General features: G+C 36.4%; 1 protein-coding gene across 1 annotated transcript in view; it reads right to left on the bottom strand.

Moving 5' to 3' along the window:
- LOC140159578 (plexin-A2-like) overlaps positions 1-20,971 on the bottom strand; it is a 348,956-nt gene that overhangs the window by 307,222 nt on the left and 20,763 nt on the right. The window contains 1 exon segment of the mRNA XM_072183069.1: positions 4,091-4,186. The gene's annotated coding sequence lies outside the window, so the exon portion shown is untranslated.

Below are 20,971 nucleotides of genomic sequence, written 5' to 3'. Positions count from 1 at the left end.
TTCCACTGATGCCTTACTGCAATTTATATCAAATGAATGATGACCAAAGTCAGTATTGAGCTGCAATATTTCTGAATTATGATCATACTTGTTTATATTTATAATAGGAATTTAATTGATTATTAGTCAAATCGTACCCAGTCTAAACAGTGCGGTAAATAAATGCACATTTATGATAGGTTTATATCTTTTACTCATCACATCAAATAATTTTGAAAGCAATTTTATATTTGAAAGCAATATTCTAGCATGTGTGCATACTTGTAACTCTTTCTCCATTTTTTAGAATGAAACTGCGGTCCCATATATTGCAAAACTAGTCATTTTCACAAATAATTTTGTCCACAGGATCAATGAGAAAAATAGTAGTGCCCTTTCTTCTTCTGTTACCAACATTTTGACCAGTTCCGGGTAAGTCTGGGGTTTGATGTGGGGATGAGGCTGTTGATCAGACAATGGGCCTTTAGCAGCAAGCAAAATATTTCAAAACAAATTTTGAGTTTGTATATTTGGCTCCATCGTGTCGTTTCAACTTCTTAATTGATCTGTGTGTACAATTAGGAACAAGTTTGAACAAAACAACCTTTTGAAAGGCAATATTTTAATTATAGAAGCTACTTACTGAAAATATAGTAGTAAACAACAGGTGACGGGGACCGGAGTCCTAACAAAAACATGAATGAAACATGAAATAAATCTATCTACGTTCAAGTACATTGTATCCTATTACAAACAGAACATGATATTATTTCCAATTCCCATCACAATTATGATATCAAATGGTTGGCTACTTACACTATGATCAAAAACCTGCTCAACCTTCATGGCATAGTTCTTTACCGTAATGTATGTGCATACATGGACAGACCAACTGGTACAAAAACTCATCCCCTTAACATGAGGTCAACTGTAACATTGAATGGAGGTTATATTGAATTGTACCACTGGAATTGAGACAATTCTTGCTCATAGTAACAGAAGACCATTAATACCACATAGGGGGCTCAAGAGCCACCTGCTTTCCAACATTGAATTTATTCCAAAATTTATTCCACTTTTTGTTCTTACACCACATTAAAATCTCAATTTACCAGAAGGCCTATTATTACACTATGAGCCATAACAAGCTATTCCAGTTGAAATCCATACACCCTCTACAGATGACATGACCTAAATCTCCCAGAAAGGGAGTGTGAATTTCATTGGAGTCACCCATTTAGGTTACCCATTTGAAATTCACACTCCCTGTGTGGAAGATTAAAGTCATATCTTCCATAGAGGGTGTATGGATTTCAACTGAAATAGTTCATTTTAGAGCTGACGGCACTAAATGTGAGTGACTCCATTCAAAATTCACACTCCCTGTGTGAAATATCTTCTATAGGGGGTGTATTGATTTCAACTGGAATAGCCCAATGATCTCATTTCAATGGCAAAGTTCATTATCCTCCATTTTAAAATCAAAGATCGAAGTTCGACCTCACATTGCAGAGTAAGGCTCTGAGTGAGTCCCGGGAATTCGAGTCCCGCCCGATAATCCTATTACCCGGGCAGGAAATTCCCTGCCCGGGTACCAAATTTAATTTAAAAAAAAAAAAAAATTTTAATTTTTTTTCAAAGTTTTTCCCCGGTTTTGTAGTGTCTCTGGAGTCACCCATTTAGGTTACCCATTTGAAATTCACACTCCCTGTGTGGAAGATTAAAGTCATATCTTCCATAGAGGGTGTATGGATTTCAACTGAAATAGTTCATTTTAGAGCTGACGGCACTAAATGTGAGTGACTCCATTCAAAATTCACACTCCCTGTGTGAAATATCTTCTATAGGGGGTGTATTGATTTCAACTGGAATAGCCCAATGATCTCATTTCAATGGCAAAGTTCATTATCCTCCATTTTAAAATCAAAGATCGAAGTTCGACCTCACATTGCAGAGTAAGGCTCTGAGTGAGTCCCGGGAATTCGAGTCCCGCCCGATAATCCTATTACCCGGGCAGGAAATTCCCTGCCCGGTACCCGAAATTTAATTTAAAAAAAAAAAAAAAAAAATTTTAATTTCAAAGTTTTTTTTCGGTTTTGTAGTGTCTCTGGATCTAGACCTAAATGCTAGGATCATGGTTGACCTAAAAAAAAAAAAAAAATTGAATTTTGCACATTGTTTTGTGTTTTAATCTGAAAATTGATACATAGTTTTCATGTCATACTCTATTAATGATATCAAAATGCATTGAATTTGCATGCATTTTGATATCATTAATAGAGTATGACATGAAAACTATGTATCAATTTTCAGATTAAAACACAAAACAATGTGCAAAATTCAATTTTTTTTTAGGTCAAACATGATCCTAGCATTTAGGTATAGGTACAGAAACACAACAAAACCGAAAAAAAACTTTGAAAAAAAATTTTAAAAAAATTTTTTTTTTTTTTTTTTTTTTTTTTGCTTTTGCTTTTTTTTATTTTGCAATTTCGGGTACCCGGGTACCCGCTCGAAAAAAAGTTCGGGTACCCGGGAGCCGAATTTCCCGAAAATGAGAGCCTTATTGCAGAGTATGAGTTTTTGTACCCAACATACTCAAAGGTCATTCTAAATGTATAAACCTATTGGGATTTAATGAATTGTGTACTGGTAGATGATCATAACGGGATCATGAGTATATAACATTATATTTCTACCAGTATTAATTATACCAGAGCGTTTCACAATGAACTTGTCACGATAACGTGAGATGGCACTTCTATAAAGTATGGCATCAGTTTCATTCTTTCAAATTATGGATGACTAAATCTCTCCCACAATGGAAATAACAATACAAAAAGTGCATTAATGCTACATCATGGATGTCAAGCACAAAAGCGCTTTTGCACAGAATTCAAAGGATAGATTTCCCTTTCAATAATAAGGATACGGCCGAGAAGCTAAATGAAATTGACGTGATTGTTAAAATGAATGTGTGTTAAGCCAAGGGAGAATGACAAGTTTTTATGCACCTTTTGTTGATAATGGTGATTAGCACATAAGTCAACCATATCTCAACAAAAGTCACATTGGGGGACATAGGGTACATCTGTACTTTTGAAGTTGAAACTTTAAGCTATAGCTTATTGTACCACTACATTTTCCCATGCGCAACATGGTACTTGCTTTTCCCAATTATCTTGAAATAAAGTCGGCTACATCATTACTAGTACCAATTAGGCAAATAGGTTAAACACCAAGAATTGTTTCCTTAACAAAATTTTAGTATGAGAAGTATTTTTATTCTAATTCATCTTTATTTTCCTTTTTAACTAAGAAACCATGGTTCTATTGATAAAATATCAACTTTACACAAATTGTGATATGACTCCAGTAAAGTTTTGCAGTCAGCATAGTTAAATTTCACCAAATGACTGTCGAGAACTATATTAACACAACGGTAAAGGGAAAGTCGGTTTAGTGACTGTTCTCACTTTAAAATAAATAAAATAAATAAATGTAGATATTTATATAGCGCTTTATGCCGTAAACAGCCTCAAAGCGCTTTACATTTATTCCGCCGTCATTGGAATATGTCGAACCACGTTTGCAGCCTACAAGTGCCGTGAGGGTCCATCAGTACAACGACTGTGACTACCCCTAACAGCTTCCCATTGCACCTGGGTGGGGTGAGGCAAGCGAGGCAAAGCGCCTTGCCCAAGGCGCAACACGGTGGTGGGACAGGGAATCGAACCCACACACGTTGAGCAAGCTCTCAGATTATGAGTCCAAGGCCGTAACCACTGAGCCACCGTGCCCTCGACTTTGAACCAGAGGTCCCAAGTTCGAGCCCTAGCAATTCAAAGGTAACCACAGATGCATTACACATAGCTTCCAGGCTATGAATCTGATCCCCTTTGCCAGTTTTCCCCAGGTATTCGAGTTGCATATTGCACATGGGCCATAACTGGCCTCCCCAATAATTGTAAAAAAGGGTGGTTAAATAACTTTTTTCTTCTCATTATTACTAGATTTAATTAAAAGGATTTTGACATTTTATACAAAACTGTAACATGAAGGCGACAGTAGCCATAGGCACCATTAACATAGCTAATGATTCTGTACTTACATCAATTCCAAGATTCACCGGTACGTACTTGGTGAACTAGTTCTACTATTGATCATCAAGTCATTGTTCTCGAACCATATCATCTCAATATTGGATCTGTAATAAAAGCAGAAATGAACCAAAATATCCATGACAGCAAATTAACAGATTGATTTTCTCTGGGTAAGTTAGAAACCCAATTATACAATGATGCGGCTCCTGAAAGTGCTCATATTTCCCATTAATTTTCATCGATATCAATGCAAGGACGGTTTCAAAAAAGGTAAATCATGGCCGTAATGTAATTAGCCTGATACCGGCAAAACACTAGCTAGGATGACATAGTACTCCATCCAACACACACGATAAGCCTCTAACATTTCTTGAAACATTCGTGACTCATAAATCATATGGCTTGAAAAACGTAGCATTAATTACCTTAGAAAGCTCTTACCTACTATACACATGGTAATTGACAATGGCCGGCTGAGCTGTAGATAGATTTTGGTCAAAACAACTGATAAATAGAGCAACCATTTATAGCCCTTTGTATTATCGTTTGAACGCTTATTTTTTTGTTTGGTGGTCAATATCAATTACTTATTATTATTTTTGTTGTTATTTGTCAATATCTTCATGCACTGATACTTAATAAACAATTCAATAAACCCATCAGAGCAAAAGAAATGTAAAATATTTGCTGTATGTTTATGTTGTCATTACCCTAAGAAGTCATTCACACACGATAAGACAAACATAAGTTTATTATTAACGGTACGATTGTTTGGTAGAAAAGAACGACAGTGCGGAGAGAGTGCATTTTAAGGAGAAAGGACTACAATAATAACCAACTGCTTTAATGCATGCAGATAATGCCTCTTAATTCTCTGTGGTAGTGACAATTTCACATGTACAATTTGTTTAGCACATTTGCCAATCAGTTAATATGCCACAACTTCAAGTTCATTTAATTCCTCATATTACAGGTTTACAGGATTAATCCTGTAAACATCCCTGCCAAAATATTTGTAGGCTATGTTTGTAGGAACCCTGGTGGCTGACATCTTTAGCCTTGCTTGACAATTGGCCATTGATCTTCAAAAAAAACATTGAAGATCTATGGTTACCAATGTTGGGCTGTAGATACTAGTATTCAAACTTTAGGGCCATAATGACCCTTGAAAATGTTTTGGGTTACCCAGTCCACTGATGATTATAACCAAAAATTGGGTTTAAAAAGACAGTCCCCAATTGTAGGTTCATGAACACCCTCCATTGTGTACAGGAAAAATCTAGCGTAACTCTCTGCGTTTGACACCATAAAGAACATGACACAAGTATGCTTTGCATGTGATACTGAAGTATACGTATACATGTACATGTTGAAGCACACATAGGGTTTTCTGACTTTCTGTACCCAATTCTTGTCCACATTTTGCCCGAAAATCCATCGCTTCCCCTCATCCTTTCACAAAATTGCAACATACACTTAATCCTAGGTTTGTAACATCATTGATCAGCTTTTTAATACTTCAGCGAAATATTTAATACCAACACATTTTGTTTGCCAAACGCCCTTGTCGTTGGCCCCTATGACGATGAAACTTCATTCTCTTTTTTGTCCATACATACATCCATACATCAAGTGTACTGTAGACCACATTGATTCCACCTTGAATAATGAGATCCACTGTATATCTCCAGCAACACTGCAATAGGCAACATTGGTTGGTTGAACCCCTAATACTAAGGGACAGGTCATATTTTATTACACAAGAAAACCTCAAGCACTATATTATTGAAAAACTCCTCATCTACCCAATATCATTAGAGATACAGAGATCTAAATTCATCTTCAAAGAGCTAATAACAACCATCCAAGTGCTTTAATTATATTTTTAAATCAAATAAAAAGACAAACAGCTCTTGTGGGTTTATCATGACCTTTCCCTGATTTCTATTGACTGGTCGCTGACAGCTAAGAATCTTGCACACAGAGGTTCCTCGGCAGAGCCTACAAGGCTGTTGAGTATTATAGTATTACCAATCAATGCTATACATCATACGAATTACAAAATCTATACTCTGCATTAAAAAGCTCTAAAAAAAATAGTCAAATTTTCTTCCTTAAATAAATAGTGACTACAGACGATCACCTCAGGAACTGTCAACTATCACCTCATTTAGTCTTTGACAGGATGAGCTGCGAGTCGCAGTTTTTATCACTATGAAAAATCAAGCTTAGGGATCTCAGAACTAGAGCACTTTCTCGAGTTGTGAAAAATATGATAGCATATATAAAGTGAGAGAATTTAAAGGGCATAACTTTGTGTACGGGTATATGTGTCCTTAGGCGTATCATGGTATGTTTGACTGCAAAAATCAATGAGCACGATCATCATTCCAAAACACACTAAACAGATATGGAGGCTAGCTTCTTTTGGTTGAGAATAGTATGTAGACAGTTTCTTAGTTGAGTGAACTATATTATAATACTTCAAATTCGTTGTTTGCATGTAAGCACTATATTACGACACTACAGAGCTTTCAATGGTGCAGATAGAAAAGGATGATGTCGCTTCATTTAATAACATTTGGCAAGAAGAAATCAAATATGAAGTTCAGCTGATTTTTGGTTAACAACACCTCAACTTTGAAATTCTATATTTTGACTTGTGCTTTTCTTTATTGAATGTGAATATGGACTGGAATACTACAGATAAGCTGGGACACCCACCCTACCCCACCCACCCCTACACACATCCCCATATGTAATCGCCTCCAAACATGAACGCCGTTTAGGACTATATGCAAACGCAGTCGTCTAAATCCGTACTCAATTGACATACGGCAAATCACAAATACATTTATACACATGCAATTGCGGTCGTTTGCAGACCTTCTTGTACCGATGACGGTTCCCCATTGCAGAGGTCCACTGTTTAAATGTGAAAAACAAGAGTGTGTCCTCATTTGTTGGCTATAAATGACCATCAGTATTGCCAAAACTTTTCAGTACAAAAACATGGTGAATTGACACAAGGTGTTGGCATTACTGATGGCAGTCAGATGCAGGTATGAACAGAAAGCAACCTACCAATTCAGTTTCTCTCAGAGTCTCGTATTGTTTCACAGATCGGCATTCACTTGACTTAACAATATTATGTACAAACAGTACAATACATATAAAAAAAGATTGACAGCTAAAGTTGCTTGAAGGAGGAGATGCACAAGTTTGTTACTAAAATTGGTATAGGTTAATTCTAGCATGATGATATCATCTTTTGTTTCATCATAGATCAGATGATCTATGGTTTCATCCTCCTCATCAAGCATGGATGCGTTCATTTCTCTCAAACCACTCCAACCTGTCACAGGGAGGCTGATGGTATCCATTTATGGTATAAACCAGACTGGTCTTAACTCAATAAACAAAATACCAGCTTTAAATATCTTACTCAATACACAACTCTGACAGATTTAAATCTATTTTTTTTGATTGATCATATTTTGACTTGTCCCCCTACATTTATGAATAATAAACAATCAATCATGGGTGTTCTTCCTAGATCATATCAGGTTTGTCCACACACTGGATTTTAGCTTAAGCGCAGCAATTCTCGAGCAAAAACTTGTGGAAATCCGCCGTGTGAACTGTGTCGAGCATTCCAATCCTTAAGTTTGCCCTCAAATTTATCCCCAATAAATTTAGGGGATATCACAATTTCCCCAAGTGGTCCTCGAGTGCTACCACCGTGTGAACGATATTATATTGCAATTGAGTGTTGAGCTCAACCTATGACCTTGGGTTTTTTATACGGCTCAATTCAGCACGCCACTAGATCATAGATGGGTCACAGTAAGCTTCCGATTGTAATTAAATTCCAGAACTGACATCATCAGGCATTGCAAAACTCAAGGATTCCAGGCTTAAAAGGGAGTCGTGTGTACATGCTCTCATGGATTGAATAAGGAATCGCAATTCTCGAGTATACAGATCCTCAAGAATTTGATGACCATCTGAACAGTGCACACCTTTTAAAGGTGTGTGATCAGATCAACAGCCTCATCTACCATTTTTAATCATCAAAACTGCGATCTTAGATTCAGGAGAAATCTCATGATCTTCTCATAACTTCATAAGTAACCCTAGCAAATATACACGCCCGGATATGTTTAGTTTAGATGATGTGAAGAAAAACATGGTAAAAAGTTTTAAACCACCACCGGAAGTACATTGTATGTACTAACTATCCTATGGGGTATTATACAGGTTTTTGCTTCTCAAAATCGATGGAGCAATACAACATGAAATTTGGAAAACGGATTCTTTTAATGGTAGGCCTCAATGTAAGATAAAAAACAGAATATGAAAAAATCTGTCCACCCACCTTTACGAAAGCTTTTAAATTTACACATAACATTGGGTACTCATAAATGCAAATATCATTTCTTGTTTATAGAAACATCCTTGATATTAAATCATTCCATGACATTAAAACATTCTCTGATATTCAAAATTCATTTATTTATCATTTCATAATCAAAGATGCCACAAGCATCATTTCAACCAAAAAATGTTTTATTCGTGTATCCATCTCATACAAATATAGACTGAAAGTTTGCGAGAAAAAAATAAATTATGCATCAAACAGACAAAAACTTTGTTTTTACTTCCGTCATAATGGACTTTAGAGTGCTGTCTATATATTTTTATTCATCTTCTTGCAGCAGTAATTTGAGTACAAGTGTTTTGTTTAATTACCTACAATTATTCATACTTGAAAGAGTATACAATACATGTAGATATCCATTTCATCCATATTCAAATCACTTACTCTCACCTAACCTGAAGAACACATCAAAACCAACACTTGTTTAACGAAAACCTCACGATATCATCTACTCAAATACGTTCTTAACCGGTGTCTCAAACTTTTAAGTACCCCCATTATTAAAACAAAAATCCCCTTTAAATTAACAATTCATTATATAAAAATATCAGTATGTAACTAATATGACTATAGCATAAGGGATTAATTTCACGGTTAGATTGTTGTCGGTAATAAAAGCAGTTATTTAACCGAGTGTGTATGTAAGCGCCATCGTAGATGTAGATGGCATGAAGATATGACATATTCATAATCGTTGACCTCCGAAATTAGTGCTCAATTAGTCAATAGTGCCCTACTTAAAATGTTTACTCGCGGCCCCGTGCCTAGAAGCTCCTTCCATCTCAGACGGAGCATGCCCAAGTCTTACACAAGTGAATTCAACACAAATATAAACACAACCAGAAATTATTCTTTGTTTATCTTTATCCCCCACATGACAAGTTGACAGGCACTTTCTCTCAAATTGAATGAAAGGTAAACCAAGACTTTTCAAAATCAAAAAAACAAAGTTGTCATTGCACGACTAAAAGGTTTTTTTGAAGTCTGGATATTTCTGAGCTTTAAATAATTGCGTCATAAATATATTAAGTCGGCTGCAGATGCAAACATAAATCATTTAATATTTCGTTGTCTGTGTCATTTTCTATAAGGTCAAGCTTTCAAATTATTTTTGATTACCTATGATCTTATATGACATCATCATAATACCATATTCTATTTTATTGTCAGCCATATCACCTGGTTATGGAAACAATAAGTATAATAGAAATTGTCTCTGCAATTCAATTAAACAATTAACCAGCTGTTTATAATAAAATAATCATAGTCCGGGAGGGTCAAAGACTGTGGCTAATTAATATATACTAAAGAGCAATTGATTGTAGTAAAAACTAAGAAGCAATAGTCAGCCTACATACTGTACTATATTTGTATACATGTAACCTAATTCATACGCCTACTTGTTTACATTATTTCAGATTACAAATCAAACGATTTCATGCATTTATGAGCACATAATCAAAACCAAAATATGCATATAATGTAGCCTAAACAAAACCCACAAAATGACACCTACACTTGTCAAACTTCCTTACCCTTCTGTCATGCAAACACCCACTTACTCGCTCCGATCAATTGATTCTGATTGATCAATTAATTCATTCTATGGTATTTGATTGACATTGTTATGAACGGAGATATTAGTACAGTAGGTGAACAGATCCACTTCCTGAAAATCGACCTGACCCTTGGAGAGGTGACCGTGAGGTGTGCGTTTATGGGGGCTCAGCTGGGAACCACACTGTTAAAGCGGTATCACCCCTTAATTTTTTTTCTTTTTTCTTACACTGAAATATCTTGCTTTCATTAAAAATTTCCGCATAAAAAAGAGAAATTGAAAAACATTATACCCACACCCATTTCGGTTTTTATGGCGCCATTATCCCCGGAATACAAAAATGTCCAGATTCCTTAAATCTCTGTACATCTCTGTATAAAGTCAAACTAATTTACCGTAATTCAGGAAATAATTAACAAGATAAGCGGAATACAAAAATGTCCAGATTCCTTAAATCTCTGTACATCTCTGTATATTAAAGTCAAACTAATTTACCGTAATTCAGGAAATAATTAACAAGATAAGCGGAATACAAAAATGTCCAGATTCCTTAAATCTCTGTACATCTCTGTATATTAAAGTCAAACTAATTTACCGTAATTCAGGAAATAATTAACAAGATAAGCGGAATACAAAAATGTCCAGATTCCTTACATATCTGTGTAAAGTCAAACTAATTTGAGCTTAATAATGGTGATTCAGGAAATAATTAACTGATAATTAATCAAGGTGACTGACAGTCAAGTCAAGGGCTGCCCTAGATATAATCTGTGTGTATTCTTCATTATGAAACTCCTTAGTAACACATTATATGACAGGGTTCGAGGTTTGAGTACGGTTTCACTGCCAAATGTGTGAAAAAAATTGGGTTAAACATGGATTTATGGCCATTTTTTACTGAAAATGACCAGTTTTAGGTGAAAAAAAAATTCACCATTAATTTTTAATCCCTAATATTTTCTACTATATAGATAAATGTTGTCTTTCTCTGTTATTTTGTATTACCTGATGGTTTATTTGTTCAAATAAAACTGTTTTTAATTGATTTCATCGCTTACTTTGTATACCATACCCGGATAAAGTTGAACTTGAAAGTGAAACAAGAGCACCAATGGCGCTGTGGCTCTGTGCTTTTTTGAATGTGAAAGTAATTGCAGTCGAATGTGCAACAGGTGAAATCATATACATTGTATGTGCCAGATCACATGCAATCATACATCTTGCTGGTTGGTAGCTATATCTTATTTGCAGAGCATAATACATCCATCAATAAGTTTCATATCCACATGAGGTTTTAGTAATTTGACCACAGATGACCCCTGAGTGACCTTGGATGACCCCAAAATGACATTCAAAAATTTGGCTTGAATTGTTGACTGTACCCACCAAGTTTCATGCCCATGCGAGTTTTTAGTAACTTAACCTTAGATGACCCCTGGGTGACCTCGGATGACCCCGAAATGACCATCCAAAAATTTGACTCTAAATGTTGACTGTACCCACAAAGTTTCATGCCCATACAACAGTTTTAGTAATTTGACCTCAGATGACCCTTGGTGACCTCAGATGACCCGAAATAACCGTCTAAAAATTTGACTCTAAATGTTAAGTGTACCCACCAAGTTTCATGCCCATACAAGTTTTTAGTAATTTGACCTCAGGTGACCCCTTGGTGACCTCGGATGACCCCGAAATGACCGTCCGATAATTTGACTCTAAATGTTGACTGTACCCACCAAGTTTCATGCCCATATGAGTTTTTAGAAATTTGACCTCAGATGACCCCTTGTGAGCTCAGATGACCCCGAAATAACCGTCCGAAAATTTGACTCATAATGTTAAGTGTATCCATCAAGTTTCATGCTCATACGACAGTTTTTAGTAATTTGACCTCGGATGACCCCTAAGTGACCTCGGATGACCCCTAAGTGACCTCGGATGACCCCAAAATGACCGTCAGAAAATTTGACTCTAAATGTTAACTGTACCCACCAAGTTTCATGCCCATACGACAGTTTGTAGTAAGTTGACCTTAGATGACCCCTGGATGACCTCGAGTGACCTTCACCCACTAACCAATACAAACTTGTTCTGTCTGGGGTCAAGATGCACCCGCCCACCAAGTTTGAAGAACGTGCGACCCCTAGTCTCCGAGAAAAAGGTTTTTGCATATTATGCATAAATTATGCAAATTAGGTAGGTAATTACCATATTTTGCGCTGAAAATCGAATCAGGTCGAGATCCTCTGGTCATGCTACCCCCACCACGTTTCATCATCATAGGGCTTAGCATTCTTACGGATCCCCAGAAACAGCTTCACAAGGCGGATTTCTTCAGATTTCCAACCATTTTGTAGAAGCGTTCCGCATAAATTATGCAACTTAACAACTAAATGCGCATACTTTTCGCCAAAAACTAATCAGGTGATCAGCAGGTGTGTATCATTCCTGTCACAAGGTTTCGTTACCATGCGCCGCTATCAACTTGCGCTGATATTCGCATAAATTATGCAAATTAGCTATGTTAATTTGCATATTTTCACCGAAAACATATGATTACGGAGCAAACTTGGATACCCTTCCTCCCACCAAGTAGCGTCCCCGTAGGTCTTACGGTTCCCCAGATACAGCTCCGGACGGACATTCGGACATCCCTTCCCCACACACAGACGGAAATAGTGATTACTAAGTCCCATCCTGAACAAAGTTCAGAAATGAAATTTTATCAATTTGCGCTGATTTTCGCATAAATTATGCAAATTAGCTATGTTAATTTGCATTATTTTTCACCGAAAACATACAATTACGGAGCAAACTTAGATAACCTTCCTCCCACCAAGTAGCGCCCCCGTAGGTCTTACAGTTCCCCAGATACAGCTCCGGACGGACACACGGACATCCACACCCCCGGACAGACAGAAATACTGAGGCGAGACAATAAATGAAATTTTATAACAAATTTTTTGTGACTTGAGATCATTTGCATTTTTTGTAAACACCAAAACTGTTCTGTCCTGACATGTCTGTTGTGTCATGTGTGTTGAACCGGTCCAACCGAACAATCGTAAGTTCTGTTCGGATCTGGATCTGCCTGGATGCTGTACTCCGATTAAGCAGGACTAGCCTACATCACATCAGTGTTTATTTCTGATAGATTTCACTTCATGATTTTTTCTTCAATTTCATCACTTACGAAAGTACAAAAGTAGACAATCTAGTAGTCAGTATAACCTCGGAGCAGTTCGGTATGCGTGTGAGACCCACATTACATGGAATAGTAGTACATGGCTTCCGAATTTGGAACTTCACATGTTGAACTTGTCATGCCGGTCGAGTCCAGCGTTTACAACTAAAATCAAACCACTTCTAGATTAAGTCCATCGCTGAATTTTACAAATAACTTAAATAAACATCTTTATATTTAATTAAAAAAATATTAATAAATGCTCGTAAATGCTTCGGAATGACATTTACCAGAAGCTCATGAGCTCATGTAAACAAACTAGCGTATTTTCACCTCGATTATGCACCGTAGCTCTCTGTGGTTGAGTTTGCAAGGTCAGTGGGTCAGTGAACTTAGTCTCCTATGCAGCCAGTTTGGTTACGCTCCCTCCACAAAAATGTTTGTGTGGAAGGGCGGAACCAAACTGGCTGCTGTGGAGACTACTGCAAGAATCGATCAATCACACAAAACTGTTTGCTGATTGGTTCAGAAATGGTGATGTCATCAATCAAGAAAAACTAATCGATTTATTGGTTCAAAATAGCCTCATAGAAAAGTACGAAGTTTGTTGAGCATCGCAGCTTATCGGTAAAAACGTGACCTTTAACAAAAAATCGGCACAGTGCTTTCGTACTGCACTTGCGCAAGCCAAATAGTCCCCAGAAAAGTCATTTGTTCAGATTTATTCGGGATTTATTCAAGATTCAGACATGTTCTTGACTATTTTTGACATTCCTTACCTATCTCTTTATTGAAATTATAAAGAAATAGTGAAGAAAAGTTAAGAAGTAGTCAAAATATTTCTGATCTGAACTAAATCTTAAGAAATGTACCTCCATTGGTTTCCGTCTGTATTACGCATCTTAAATTATACAGACCAGAATAATCTCTAGCACACACAGGGAACCAAGATATAACTCGATTATCGTGACTATTTTGGTCTTTTTAAAAAAAAATAATACTTTTATCGCCTGAATTTCAATAAAATCTGGAGTGCAATCGATTCAAAAATAACTTAGCCAAACTTAGAAAGCGAAACTTAAGCCTTCATATCAGTCATTAAATGATCCTTAGCATAAAAACCAACAGCGTATTGTGGCCTGAAAATGAATGCTAGTTAGTTGCATGACAAAGGCACTGATAAGCTCCGCTCAGAGCCAAAAACGAAGCCCAAAAAAGGTCATTTTCGAGAGATTTTTATCTTAGTTTCGCCATAACATTTGATCTAAAGAGGCTAGAGACCTCATTAACCCCTCATTTTAATGATATTTCAATTTGCCACACACTGATAATAATTTTAACTTCCTTAAAAAAAGAAAAATTGAAGAAAATTGCAAAAATGTTACCCATACCCCTAAGCGTGAAAAAAATATGGCAAATTGTAAAAAAAATTATTTCGGAAAAACTTATGGAGGTACAGCTCTGAAAAGTTGAACGATTGTGCACTCTACCAATCCCCACAATCGATTAGATTTGTGGAATGATGCCATGTATACTTTTTTCAAAATAATTTTTTTTACGACTCAGATTTTGCCCCATTTTGAGGTTCACGCCATTTTTCTGATGTATCACCCCCTTAAACCCAAAGGTCACACCCATAAAAGTTATTCCAGGAAGAGCAGTCAATGCCTTTCATGTTGTGCCCTCAAATATGTAATTATAAAGGGATGATCTGATGATAATACGACCACCGATGATGAAGAATCTTTCACACCGGGAGATGTAGTATGGGCAAAGCATGGTTGCTACTGGTATCCAGCTAAAGTCATTTCCCCAACTGATGTACCTGAACATCTATCTGAAGTTCTATCCTGAGAAAACTGAATCAGAATCAAGTAATAGTCAAGTGGTATGGTGAAGAGAACTTTAGTTCTGTACCAGCTCATCACATCAACCATTTATCAAAAAAAGTTGATGCAGCCCATGCTGCTAGATCACACAATATTCAGTTGCGCTATCAACAAGCCATTTCTGATGTCAGGGGTGAATAAAGTGCTATGCTTCAGTATAAACATTTTAAGATTGTGTAAAGGTAATCAGTTATACATTAACACTTTAAGAACATCATTTCTTTATGAGTTTAGACATCAATAGATTTATTGTCTTGACACCAAACCTGACCGCTATATGTTTACTAAATATATAGGAATACAGGGCCTCAGTACCAACATCATTTCATTTTCATACATGAGAACAGTGTTTAAGCAGTCTTTATAGTTTGTTTAACATATTTATAGATTCAAAACAACTTAACTGAAGTAATAATGCTCTGTAACTTTTTTTAAATACAGTTGTGTTCCAAGTAGACTCCCAGGATTCTTCTTAAAAACAACATGCGCTTAGAATTTGTTACATATCTTTAAAATGGTGATACCCTGTGTATTAAAAACTTCAGAAATGGACTCAGCACAAAATTCTAGTCCAGAAAACATGTATAATGTTATGTTAACATGAACTTCATTTTTCCCCCATTTTGGCAGTAAAACCGTACTCAAACCTCGAACCCTGTCATATGGTTTAAAGGAAGATGATCAGATTCCATCACTCCTACACACTGTTTCTACAGGTGTATTCAGACTGTAATTAAAAGTTGGCCACACTTGAGCTGAGGATTCATAAATAAATAACCTACATGCCATGCCATGTTGTGTCTGCATTCAGTGTATGTGTGGACATGGCAGAGAACAATGCGTTTTGTGCCTGTCACTGTTACTTTTTGAGCTTTTTTGCACACCAGCAACATATCGTGAAATCATTTGAGCCACAAATAAAGGAAATCGTTAGTACCATCTGGCAGTGCTGTGGTGCTCCACTAACAATAAGGAATTTCAACAAATACTGTAAACACTGTCAATAACAATATGTATTTCGACAGCATTTATAAAACAGTTTTGTTGAAAATTGGTGGGGACATTTCACATTTATTAGAGGGAGGCTTTAATTAGAAAATAGAAAATATGGTAATTGCTCAAGCAACCAAACCATATTTCCAGCCCAATATATGAAATAATAAGGTTTATAACCCGGATTAATACTAACATTTCCGAAATCGCCATTTCTACCTGAAGATGGTGGGAATGACAGTGGGGATGAGGCTACCATTAGGAACATTCCCCTTTAATATAGACACACAAACACATGCAAAAATGTAGGCAGGGAGATCAAACATATCTCGCCTTGTCACGCACATGGTATTCGTATTTCACCCATCCTAGAATTAGACGCCATAAATCATAAACATAATATAAACCAATGGATTTCTCAGATATATAAATTTAGAATTTTGTTTGACACACAAACAAATATTGAAATTATTATTATTTGAAACGTGGTGTGAAAACAAAATCTAGTAGGCCTCCTGGTTTGCATACGGTGTATTCGTTGTTGATTACAAATCCTGATGGCTGTGATCAAATTCGTAACAGTGCTATCTAAACAAACTATATTATCATTACTATGGTAGCTCGAGTCGGCTCCCTATATTTTGCATTTGATCACGCAGCACTGAGCAGCAACCTCAGTCGTGCCACATTTGAAAACTGGATAAAATATCTCCTGCCCTATAAAATAGAATAACCATCATAGAGCATAATATCAATGGTTAAGATGGCCCAATCTGGAATAGCTGCCTTGTAGACATTTGACAATTTCTGCACACTATAATGTGTACACCTAAACAAATATACACCTGGCAGCTATTACAGATAGGCCTTTTCGCACTTTAAGATGGCCCCAATCTGCGATAGCTGCCTTGTACACATTTGACAATTTCTGCATACTATAATGTATACACTTAACAAATAAGATACATGGCAGCTATTGCAAATGGCGTTTTAAATTTGATTCCCTACAGGCCATGCCGAGGTTTCGTTGAAATTTGCAGTAGATAAATACGAATGATAGATAGTTACACAGCGCTGGTGCTGTCACCTGGCATACTTCTAACAATAGGCTCAATCAACTTTGCCCCAATATGCCCCAGGTTACATTTGGGGGGTCACAGGCAAACTGTGGCCGACTTGTAAACTCAACGCGCTCGCTCTCCCGGGCTATTTACACATTTTTTTGCAAGGGTGGGCATCGGGTATTATCTTCTCATTTTGTTGTTGGCTTGTGATAAATTTACCTGCATGGCCACAGGGTAGAGATGATATTTTGGCTAACTTTAGAAGACTTGATGGATGGATCTTTCGGCTGGTTAAAGAATTTCCCTACCTGTTGTGAGGGATGTTGACATAGATCAACTCCTTGGAGTTCTCCCATATAGCAACAATTGCAACCCTGAATAGTGAAGATCTCTTCGGGAAAGAAAAAAAATCAAAATGGCTGACTTAGTTCAATGATGTATAAAGAATTACAATCCTTTTCAACACTGATAATAATACAAATGAATCGAGCTTATTCAATGGGCATCATAATTGAGCAGAGGCAATTTAGTTCCAGTCAAATAAACACTCTTGTCCCCTTAATGGCTTCAATCGCCACAATCACCAATAATTACCATTTTTTGGAAGTCTAAATTGCGTTTTTATGATCTTTGATATAAGTCGAAATGGCCTGGTCATAATTGACTCGTTCAGTTTACTCAACCTTGTCTGGTGTGCGCTCACAGCTTTATGAAGTCATAAAAGCCATGCATTGGCCGCTCTGTACACACAAGGGACACACACACAGGACAAAAGTTACCGTTTGTGGAGTGTGTTTGTACACTTACACGTGTTGATCTCGCGTCATAACAAGTACTTTGCTTTGGTGTGGGAAGGCGATTTCAAGTACAAATGTACATTTGTAATAAGGAAGGTAATTCCAAAAGAGCAAAGTTCATTTACATTGTATGCATGATGGACATTCTCATGTCAACAATGTTGCAATCATTGGCGAATAATACTGGAACTGTACCATTTGGTACGAGAAATAGAAACTTATATTTGTTTGTTTTAAATGATTTTCCCGTAGGAACGACATTGACCCATAATAGGAGAGGGTTACGGCTCGCACTACCCCCATCCCCGGTCTATACCAAGCTGGCCCAAATATGCCAATTTCTACAAACATTTATGTCTTTCAGGAAATGCCATTTCGTAAGACCTGCATGTCCAGCAGTATAGATTCATATATATATGTGTTCTTCATCTATTCATCAATGACAATTTCTACACACCATGAAAAATAAAACTTTAATTAAAAGTAGCCCACAACACAACATAATTAGAATTTCATAATTTGCATATAACTTCCTTTTTTAAAATGACCAAACGTGCTAACATACTAACACCGGCCAAGCCTGACTGCATTTGAATTTCAAAATAGCTATATTAATCACACCATGCTTGAGGCATTTGTTTTGCCTTTTTACTGAGCCGTGCAGTTTGCATGACGTAATCACCAATATTCATACTATCTATCATCCCCACAAATCCTGAATCATCTTTCACAAATGCTTCCATTTTCTTTGATTTTTTCGATCACAGATTGTAATTTCACCCACTAATATTGATGTGCAAGCACTTTCTAATGGGTAAAATACATATAATTCTGTTATAAATGCTTCAAGACTTTCAGTTGAGTTGAAATACAAGATTTGGATCCCGTTCTTTTGTTTTTGTATTTTTTCAATTTTCTCAGGGGAAAGTAGTTTTGTAAGACTCTTGTGTTTACGTACCTGTGGCAATTCAAAGCTATACTCAATCATGGAGAATATTGACCATGATTGAGAACTAACTTCACCACTAACGAGAAGATTTTACGGAGAAAAAAAATATACATAGCTACGCCCGAGGTGATTGGTCACTTAAGTGTAAATGTTCAAATTATTATTGTCCCGGCACTTACTGCTGAATTAATTGCAGCTAAGGGTTCGGTTGAGGGGCACTATTGATTTTAGTTTTAAGACATCATAGTTGGGTTCACCCTTGAACGGAAATAATATTTGTACACACACACACATGAAAGATTCTGCGAGGGATATATTTTTTCTCTCGTTGTTTTTCCTCTCATGTAGTAATTGCTGATTGTTAGTGAATTCAACTACGTAATAATTATACCAAAGTACAATTGATGTGTCCTCTGGGCATGGAAGTATACCAATATGGGCTATATATTGTTGCTCGGGCATAAAATAATAGAGCGATTTTGTGTTTTTCTTCTCTGCCTAGTCATTCAAATGTGGGTAAATTTTTCGGTGAATAAAAAAGCCTAAAACCTACCCCGAAACCATCTTCAACTGATGGAATTTATCATCACAAGTCTACGGGGATAAATGAGATATGTCATGCAATTAATCTAGAGTACATGGTAGAATTCTTTCTCAAATTAGCTCATTTTTGTCATTTTCTGCCCCAATTTCCACTCATTACACGTTTCCCCTAGATGCCGATATACGTGCCCTCCTTTTCTCCCCAGCCTATATTTACTCCAATTATAATACATCTGTTGTGACGATTTCCTACCAACAAAACAAAAATGTGTCATTTCAAATTTGAATAAGCTGACATCCTCCACTACAATATATAGTAACTTTTTAGTAAATTTTAAAATTCATTTATAAATCTAGCATTTCATTATAAGCTACCGACCACACATTTTACCCCACTCATGATGATTCACAATCACATTTTTAAATGCAACAATTTATCCACTATAAAAAATTCAACATTTGGTTGGATTAGTGTCGGCCAAGTATCTTGGCACAGATCTTTCTGCCAAACTTTGCCAGTAGGCATCTCTGACAAAGAGGTCACTCCGTTCATTGCATTTCTAGTCACAGAATTAGACTATTTTCACATTTCTTCTGCGATATATCTCGCTCTCCAATATCCATATGTTGTGAAACAATGACTTCAAATGAAGCATGAAGTTTGATTGTGCACGGAGAATGGATTTGGGGAATTGTTCGCTTCATGTGAAAAAGTGAAGGTTTACACTGGCTCTCAAACAGGACATTGAGTTTCTTTTAATGTTTTCTTTTGTTCAAATACAAAATCATTGTGAAGAGTTGTTTGTTTACATAATGCAGACAAGAAGGCAGTTGACCAGTTCGACATAAAATGTGTATATTTTTCTTTTTAGCTTTTGTGTGTTTCTTAAAATGATTTAGGTACCCTAAGAAACCCATCAAAGTGCTTTGATCTTTAAACAAGTTCCCAAATAATAATATACTCATATGAAAAAAAGTTCCCAGCTTTGCCTCCCTTTCAGGCATTCAGCTTGTGTGTTTCTTAAAATTATTTAGGTACCTACATGTAAAGAAACTTACCTTGGTACATAAATCTCTAAATAAGTTCCCAGATAATATGTACTCATTAAAAAAAGTTCCCAGCTTTGCCGTCCTGAAGACATATTTGCCGTATTTGCCCTTCTTCTTTTACCCCTTGTTTGGGAAACAAAAAAGTGCAGTTTCCCTTCACAGCCAATCTACACCCCCAAATTTTGGGTAACTACATGTAAGTCCAGCTGGAGGGACTTTAAAACTGACCAATTGTTGCAATATCCTACAAATTATGAGGTAAAGAAATACATTCCTGGTATAAAGAGACCCCTGAATCAACTTTATTCCAAAACATGTTGATTTTACAGACAAGGCTCTTTCTTCCATTCAAATTGACCTGATGACCCTCTCTGGATTAAATCTACATGTATCAAGGCACAGTTCTTTAACCCCAATATAC

This window comes from Amphiura filiformis, chromosome 8 (genome assembly GCF_039555335.1).
Source record: "Amphiura filiformis chromosome 8, Afil_fr2py, whole genome shotgun sequence".
Taxonomy (NCBI): Eukaryota; Metazoa; Echinodermata; class Ophiuroidea; order Amphilepidida; family Amphiuridae; genus Amphiura; species Amphiura filiformis.
Note: the sequence above shows the minus strand (reverse complement) of the source record. Positions and strands in the feature narration are given on the sequence as shown.